The sequence below is a fragment of the Gracilinanus agilis genome, chromosome 6 (assembly GCF_016433145.1).
Source record: "Gracilinanus agilis isolate LMUSP501 chromosome 6, AgileGrace, whole genome shotgun sequence".
Taxonomy (NCBI): domain Eukaryota; kingdom Metazoa; phylum Chordata; class Mammalia; order Didelphimorphia; family Didelphidae; genus Gracilinanus; species Gracilinanus agilis.
The window spans coordinates 203,341,313-203,350,530 of NC_058135.1; the positions used below are offsets into that span (position 1 = coordinate 203,341,313).

General features: G+C 39.5%; 1 long non-coding RNA gene across 1 annotated transcript; it reads right to left on the minus strand.

Annotated features, from left to right (window-relative positions):
* Nucleotides 1-2,278: 2,278 nt before the first annotated feature.
* On the minus strand, nt 2,279-3,905 carry LOC123251898. The gene is made up of 2 exons (XR_006506519.1): nt 3,818-3,905; nt 2,279-2,469 (listed from the first exon to the last, which is right to left on the minus strand). It is a non-coding gene; the product is annotated as an uncharacterized LOC123251898 (long non-coding RNA).
* Between the last annotated feature and the right edge of the window lie 5,313 nt (nt 3,906-9,218).

Genomic DNA, 9,218 nt, shown 5'->3' on the forward strand with positions numbered 1-9,218 from the left:
GAGCATCCTCCTTTCTAATTCACTGAATCTTGTAGGGAAACCAGAGAATGGAGCTATTTAGAATTTTGCATGTCAAACAAAAATAATCAGGCTCTGAAGGCATTTCCTATGAGTAACAAATAATAGGAGTTGAGATGCATATAGCACAAAGTTTTCACCCCAGCCGTTTGATACCTGATGCCACTGCTATATCACCTTCCAAACTGGATCACCAGAGTCTATGGCTGGGAGGATTTAAAGCACTCAGCTCTCCACTCCCTGAGTCCTTGTTTTTTCTTCCCCTACACACACACACACACACACACACTATACTCTATCCTTCAATCTTTTTACCTTTTATTCTAAGAACTACAATCCTTCCAACACAACCATTGTCTCTGGAAAGGCAATATCAATAGACTACCCATTCATCAGCATTGTGACCTCCCAGGCCACTGAATGTTTTTATTATATATATTTATATTATGTAGTGCATGTTCCTTAGAACATATATAGCATTTGTATTTTTATTTCTATGTATACATACACATATGTACACATGTGTGAATACATTCCACAGTCCATATTTTGCAGTTATTATACATAACTTGTGTTCAGCGTGTGTACATATAGAAATACATTTTATATTTATTTATATTGCTCTGTAATGACAGATTATTCCCATCACATATTAAGTCTTACAAGGTGCTGACCTTACCAAAATCCTATGTAGTCTAAACATTATTATGTCAATTTTATTTTATTTTTATTATTTTTTAAACCCTTACCTTCCATAGAATCAATACTGTATATTGGTTCCAAGGCAGAAGAGTGGTAAGGGTAGGCAATGGGGATTAAGTGACTTGCCCAGAGTCACACAGCTAGGAAGTGTCTGAGGTCAAATTTGAACCCAGGACCTTCTGTCTCTGAGCCTGGCTCTCAATTCACTGAGTCACTCAGCTGCCCCCTATCTCCATTTTAAAGATAAGGAAACCAAGACTCAAAAAGGCTGTTACTTGCTCAAGGTTGTATAGTTAATAAATTCTAGCCCCAGCTCTCCATCTTTCTCTTAATCTTTAATAGCACTAAGAATGAGGAGTGCCAGAAATACAGATGAAATGGAATTGAAAAATTCAGATCAACAAAAGTATGGACCTAAGACTGACTTAGTCCTGGGATATAGCTCCTGAGAGAGTGACATATTTTACCCCTATTAATTTGGGGGTACCCCATTTCAAAGTTCATGCCATAGTGCAATTTTCCTACATTGAAAAGTTTCTCCACTTTTGTGAGCTTTGTTCCTTACAAACTTATTTCAACATGCCCCAAACTATATGTGTAAGATGGAGTTCACTTGTATCTGTGGATCCCTGCAGTGGAAGAAATTGTTTAAATTGATCACTTGCTACCGTGTAATTAGAATTTTGAACCCCAGAACTCTCTTTCCCAGCTTCCCATATTCCTTCTCACCTTATGTGCTAATGTAGGTAGGATATATTTTGAGTGTAGCTCTGCCCCCTGCGCTCCTTTTCTCCTGATTGTAGCTGGTAAGTTGAGTGAGTGCCAGGCAGGAGAATTTTTCACACATGGTCATACTTAAGTTTTGTATATTGTTCTTTTATTTTTCTACTTCAGGTGATTATTAATAAACTTTATAAAATATAATACTTGGAGTTATTGGATATTAATTTTAATCTTACACTACCCCATAGTAATGGGGAAATAGGTGCGGAGGCAGACTTTGGGCTCTCTGGAGAAGCAGTTCTATACTCAAACCAACATTTCAGTCTCTGAGCTATTTGTTCCTTTATTCATGAAAACATCTGAGTTTTGTAGGATATGCAACAAACTCCCTGGTGTAATCCTTTGGGACTTATAGCAAAGAGTAAGAATTACCCATGACCTCCCACCTTTGCACTGTTATTTGTCTTTTCATATCCATGATCTCTACCTCCAGGCAGGCTTGTATACCTCTTAGGGAGTAGGGACTGGATTTAATATCTCTTAATATTTTGACAGCATCAAATGCAGATATTGCCAAGAGCTTGGGAAGCTACAAGGCTGGGAAGAGGAAGGAGATCCACGTGCTACCTCTTATGGAAGGGGTACCTCCTTATGGAAGATTCCTTCCATGGCCCTCAACCACTGAAGATGTGTCTGAGGATGGGTACTGGGCTGGGGAATAGGAGGCAGTATTTACACACAATCAGTAAATAGGCAAATTGCTAGTACAGGGACCAAAAAGTGGTGGGTGTGAAAGAGGAGTGAAGGAGATGAAGGTGAGGAGAGAAGGGATGGATTGTGGTAAAATCTAGATTTTAATATGAGAGGAGTGAGCATGGATACACTGGTTGGAGAGAGGAGGTCCTGCCAGAATGGAGCCATAATGGTAGGCTTTCATCTCCTTTCCTGTCTGGTTGTCATCATACAGGTGCAAACATTCATGGACATCTGTATCAGTTAGGGTGGGGGGTTTGGTTGCTTGTTTCCCTGAAACAGAATATGATAGTACAGAATGAGCAATGAGGAGAGATATAAGGCTAGATTATTTCTCAAATGGCTGATGTAAATTATTGCACAGATGAATTTATGTTTGAGGGAGACACCAGACAACCAGAAATCCCCTCAATAAACCATAGGATTTAAGAGTTGGAAGAGAGGGGGCAGCTGGGTGGCTCAGTGGATTGAGAGCCAGGCCTAGAGACAGGAGGTCCTAAGTTCAAATCTGGCCTCAGACACTTCCTAACTGTGTTGCGCTGGGCAAATCACTTAACTCCCATTGTGTAGCCCTTACCACTCTTCTGCCTTGGAGCCAATACAGAGTATTGACTCCAAGACGGAAGGTAAGGGTTTTAAAAGAAAAAGTTGGAAGAGACCTTATCAGCCATCTAGTCCAATCTTTACATGAATGGAATCCTCACTATTATAACCCCCAACAAAGCACCTCTCCATCCTCTGTTGGAAGACTGAGAAAGGGGAACTCACAAGTTCTGGATGCATCACATCCTGCTTTCAAAGAGGAAAGTCAAGTTTTTTGGTTTTGTTTTTAATTAGGAAGCTTTTCCTGACTTCAAATCTAAGTTAGCTTCCTTGTATCTTTTACTCACTGCTTCTGATTCTATCCTCTGGGACCAAATAGCACAAGCCTAATTCTACCTCCGTGTGACAGATTTTCAAATATTGAAGACTGCTATGACTTCCCTCCTGCATCTTCTCCTCTCTAAACATCCCCAGTTAGTTCAAGAGACCCTCATTTGACATAAATTCCAGGCTCTTTCTTTATGATGCCTTATGTATAGTAGAGTCTTAATAAATGTTTGTTTGTCTGGGAGGTCCAACAAGCTGATGGTAGAGCAAGAGGTACGAGAAGAGACAGAAATGCTTTCTACATTTACGGATGTATCCTGATTCCAAGGACATCACTGCCAGCTAAGCTAAGCTCCCTAAACTGTACTTTAGGGGGAAAAAATCCTTACTCTTGAATTGACTAAATAGATAAAATTCAATTCCATTTCAGTCAAAGGACAATTTGAGCAGGAAATTTGGAAACATACCTTGAAAGAAAAAGGAGGCAGCAGCACATGAATCAAGGTCATGTGGCCTCAAGTGTAAGTAAGCCAAAAAGGTCAGGAAGGGGCTCAGAAGTAATTATCAAGGATATGGATGTAGTTGACCTCATCACTACCCATCACTACCCAGTTTTCTCTTTATCCAAGGTCTCAAGTAGCTTTTAGTAAAGCCTGATGCACAGGAATGGATATTAACATAAGAGTCATGGGGGAATACATGGAGAAAAGCCCCTCCAGAATCCTAGACCCCGGCAACCACCCAATCCTACCTCAGAGGCCTCGTTGAGTTTTCTGATTCTCTTTCCCAAAGTAATTAATGCTGCAAACATTAGTCCAGAGGTTCTGGCTCTCTTTGCCTTCATCTGCTCCTTCAGAGTGACACATATTTTACTTCCCCCATAGCTCAAGTGCACTGAAATCTTTAGTATGCTAAGAGTGTAGTCTCTTCCTTGTTCTGGTTTATGTTTTCTCTCTACAGCCATGGGCACTTTCCCCAAGCAGACCTGATCCTTATCTATAATTGTCACAATCACCTTGGTAACTAGCCATCATTATGTTTTGCATGACTTCATACATATAATGACTACTCAAGGAGGAGGTGGAAGGAAAGAATGTGGAACTGAAAATAAAATAAAATTGAATTTAGGAAATTGAAAATTATTTAGTTAAAGGGGGAAGGATATTAGATATGCTATCCAAAACATAACTCATGCTTTCTTTCCTCTATACTAGGAATGCCCTCTGCTGTTATATCTGCCTTAGATATCATCATTGTGAAAAAGGAAGGAATGATGTATATAGAATCATTTGTTATTGTTCAGACATTTCAGTCTTGTCTGACTCTTCATGACCCCATCTGGGAGTTTCTTGTCAAAGATACTGGAGTGGCTTATCATTTTCTTCACTAGCTCATTATGCAGATGAGGAATTTGAGGCCAATAGGGGTAAGTGACTTGCCCAGGGTTACATACTTAGTAAGTGTCTGAGGCCAGATTTAGAATCAGGAATATAAATCTTCCCAACTATATCCACTGTACCTCAAAGCTGCCCATAATGAGACCTAAACTTAATTCCAGGTTGATTCTTAAGTCTTTGACCTTTGGGAAATCATTTCACCTTGCTGGGGCTCAGTTCTCTCATCTATAAAATTAAGGGGATCTGGTAAGATGATCTCTACTGTCCTTTCTAACTTTAAGATCTGATAAAATAGATACCAAATGAAAGATGAGGATATTCTTCAAGATAAAATGTCATCTCTTCCATGATGTCTTCTCTTGCCCCATCTACATTTTTGTTGGTACCCTATCAACAGTGAAATTGTTATCTTCACAATAAACTATGTGCTATTTAATATCAGGACCATTTTCAAACAGAAATTTGGAAGGTGAGTATCTTTTTTTTAACTATCTGATTATCTTGAATTTATTTATTTGGGCTATACGGGAAAGAATACATGGGCTATAAAACCTTGGCCATTATCCCCTTAACTCAACTCTACACTGTACAGGTAATCTCTGATCCAAGTTTAAATAAAATCTGAAACAAAGTGAATATTCTGTGTAAACATGGTTATAGCTCATGCTACTCTCTGGACATTTGCTATATCCATTATGGAAATGTGAAATAATTAATTTACATTTTATTAATATCTTGGCAGGTAATTATTTCCCAACTTATTAGAATTTTCATTGTTCTTGGACTTTTGGTCTGACAAATACCTCAGATTCCTTTTGAATTGTGTTGCTTTTACCTATCTTTTAAAAAAAATTGAAGAGTTATTACAATTATCTTTCATTTAAAACAACAGATTTTGGAGTTCATTCAGAGGGTTGTGGATGCTATAAGTTTTCCAACTCCTCTGTGAGACTTGAAGAAAAAATATCCTCCTTTGGAAGAGATAGAATTCCAGATTTCACTTTGACAACATATAGAAGGATCTCACTAAATAGAAAAGCTCTGAGCATCTATTATAACATCCATTGGTCATCACATTTCCTGGTCACTAACAGCTCATGCTCCCAAGCCTCATGCCAATGCTTTCTGTCAGTGTGGGATAATGGAATAGGACATTAACTTAAAGTTAGAAGACCTGGGTCTGATGTTACATCTAACACTTAGGTGACCCTCGTTAAATCATTTAATCTGTTTGAGCCTTAGCTGTGAAATGGGGATAATATTTAACTCGTTGATTCAATTAAATGACTATTGCTTATATTGATTTCTTTTCTTTTCCCTTCCTTCCTTCCTTCCTTCCTTCCTTCCTTCCTTCCTTCCTTCCTTCCTTCCTTCCTTCCTTCCATCTCCCCTTGGCTAGAAGTTCAAGGTTACTCACCTGCTTGACCCCATTCTGACTGACAAAAGAACTCTGACCTCCTCCATTTCCAACCTGCACAGGTACAATCCTCCTTAGACAACAGAGTGGCCCCCTCCTACAAGCTTACCATATTAATTCCAAACAGTGCAGAAACCTAATTAAATTAGCAAATTATAGCTCAAAAATCCTGAATTCAAGAGAATGAGAAAGTCTTCCCAGAAGCAAAGATTACTGGCATGTACCACCTCACATATTTAATATAAACATAGAGTGTTTATATTGATTTCATCAAGCCCAGTTACATTGTAGAGCTCTTAAATGAAAGTTATAATCACCCAAAAGAGTTTGATCAAACTGGCTTCACAAATGAAGGCAAAGTGTCAATTGGGATCATGGCTCTAAATCTGAAATGAGCTTAGAGCTATCTAATTCAAATCCTTCATTTTGCACTTGAGAAAACTGAGACCCAGGAGATGAAGTGACTTGTCCAACATTACGTAAGTGAAAGTAAGCATTAGGGATGAGATCTGAACCTGAGACCTCTGATTTTAGTGCTAATTCTCTTTATCACATTTTTGCTCAGTCATTTCAAGCATGTCTGAATATTCATGATCCAATTGGGGGGTTTCTTTTTTTTGTAAATTTTAATTGATTAATTTAGAAAAATTTTCCATGGTTACATGATTCATGCTCTTTCCCTCCCCTCCTCCCAACCATCTCTCATAGCCAAAGTGCAATTCCACTTGGTTTTCCATATGTCATTCATCAAAACCTATTTCCATATTATTGATATTTGCACTAGGGTGATCATTTAGAGCAGTGGTTCCCAAACTTTTTTGGCCTACTGCCCCCGTTCCAGAAAAAAATATTACTTAGCCCCATGGAAATTAATTTTTTTAATTTTAAAAGCAATTAATATGAAAGATAAATGCACCTGTGGCCATCACCATACCCCTGGGTCACTGCAGCACTCACCAGGGGGCAGTAGCACCCACTTGGGAATCACTGATTTAGCGTCTACATCCCCAATCATATCCCCATTGACCCATGTGATCAAGCAGTTGTTTTTCTTCTGTGTTTCTGCTCCCACAGTTCTTTCTCTGGATGTAGATAGCGTTCTTTCTCATGAGTCCCTCAGAAAGGTCTTGGATCATTGCTTTGCTGCTAGTAGAGAATTCAATTTGGGGGTTTCTTGACAAAGATACTGGAATGGTTTGTCATTTCCTTCTCCAGCTCATTTTACAAATGAGGAAACAGTGGCAGAGGTAAGTGACTTACTCAGAGTCATACAGTGGGTAAATGACTGAGACCAGATTGAATTCAAGTCTTCCTGACCCCAATCCTGGTACTCTCTTTGCTAAATCGCCTAGCTGCCCTGGATTGTATGGACAACCCATAGAGAAGTCCCATTTCTTGTCCAGACACATATATTGATGATGCTAATGATAATAATAAGAGCTAACATTTGTTGTTTACTTATATCATCTTATTTGATGTTCATGAAAAGCCTCCGAGATAGGTGCTATTTATTATGCCTATTTTATAGATAAGGAAAGTAAACTGAGAAAGGATATATAAATTGGTCATATAGCTAACAAGCATCAGAGTTCCAGTTCACATACTCCTGATTCAAAGTACAGTAGTCTATCATCATGCCACCTAGATTCTCTCGGTAACGGAGCTATTTCTTGCCTCTACCATAATCCAGGTCCTCGATGCTACTTGGAACATTGCAAGAACCTCTTTACAAGTCTTCCTAGCTTTCTTCCACTCACTCCAATCATTCTTCACAAGTCTGACAGAATAATTTTATTAGTTACAGATTTGATCACATCACTCCTCTACTCACAAATTTTCAATGGTTCCCTAATTTAACCTCTGGAATAATTTTCAAACTACTCTCTGGAAGTCAAGGCCCTCTATTATCTGGTACCACTCTAACTTTCCAAACTTATCTCATGTTAGGCCTTCCCAGGTACCCTCTGCACCCCTTCCTCAGCTTTCATGACTAACCTTTATTCCCCAGTGCTTGACTCTCTTTCTCAACCATTCTTTCAAACTCAACCCAATTGCCATTTTCTCCAAGTAACCCTCCAGGTCACCCCTTCCTTTCCCTTCCCTTCCCTCCTGCCACAGTAGAGAATGATGCTCTTTCTACCTCATCCCCCAGGCTTCCTCACAGAAATATTTGAATGCATTTAGGTAGTAGTGTGCATTAAAATTATTTGTTTGGCTTCCACCAAACTGAAAATAGCCCAAAGGAAAACTCATCTAAATTTTGCATTTTCTCTCATTCTAACACTGGGCTCTGCAGAAAGGGACCATGTAGCGTAAAACTCTATATAGTGATAAGTATAATAGACTTTTGGGGGGGGGGGGAAGAGGGGGAGAAATTTGTTTCTTTTCAAAAAAGGAAGAAAAGACTCACCTAAAAACCCTCTATCTCTCTATGTGAGTATCTCTTATTGCCTAGAAGCACATTACTTTTAAAGCATATTCTTCCTTTATTTCCCAGCTGTCTTAGTCACTCACCTATTTGGCAACAGCTGGTTTAGATTACTCAAACAAGTTGCCTAACAACTCTCAGAAAGCAATGGAACAGGAAGCTAGTGAATGGACCTGGGGCTAAGCCATTCCTCGGAGCAGCCCAACCCCTCTTACCCTCCCTCCTCCAGCAAAAGTACCAGCCCCCAACGCCTGACATCGCCCCATCTAAGGTAGGCCAATCACGGTGGGAGCTGAACACTCAGAGCTAACCTATTTCCTGCCTTCGCCAAAGCTTGGGTAGGTGTGGTCTGGCTCAAGTAACACTCCTTCTCCCCCATTTCTTTCACCCCAACCTTCCCACATACCTGCCCTGGACTCCCCTGGGCAGCTTCTTCTCTTCAGTGATTTAACCCCTAGTCCTGTTCTCCTTCATCCATTTTCAGGAGGAGCGATTGCCTCAGGGCTCTTCAGATGCCTCAATTTCCTTAACTATCTGTTGAGGAATTTATGTGAGGCCGGACCTTTGATATAAGACTTCTTTGGCTTGTGTCCAAACTTGGCTTGTGTGTTTTCATGGGAAAGACTGTTCCAGGGAGTAGATGTATAAAACTGGAAATTAAGGTGTGGAAGATAGAAGGAAGTTTGAATGTGGAAGCAATCAGGGCAGACTTTAGGAGTCTTTAGAGACCTAAAGGTGTTATTTTATAGGGTTGCTAGCTCTGCTCCAAAGTATCTTTATTACTTCCCTTCCCACCCCAACAACCAAAGAATTTTGTTTTCAAAAGATTTCCTTTGAAATACAAATACTCTTAGAAGGGGAAATAATCCCATTATTCACCTAGGTTATGGACTAAAGCTAGGTTCCAGAT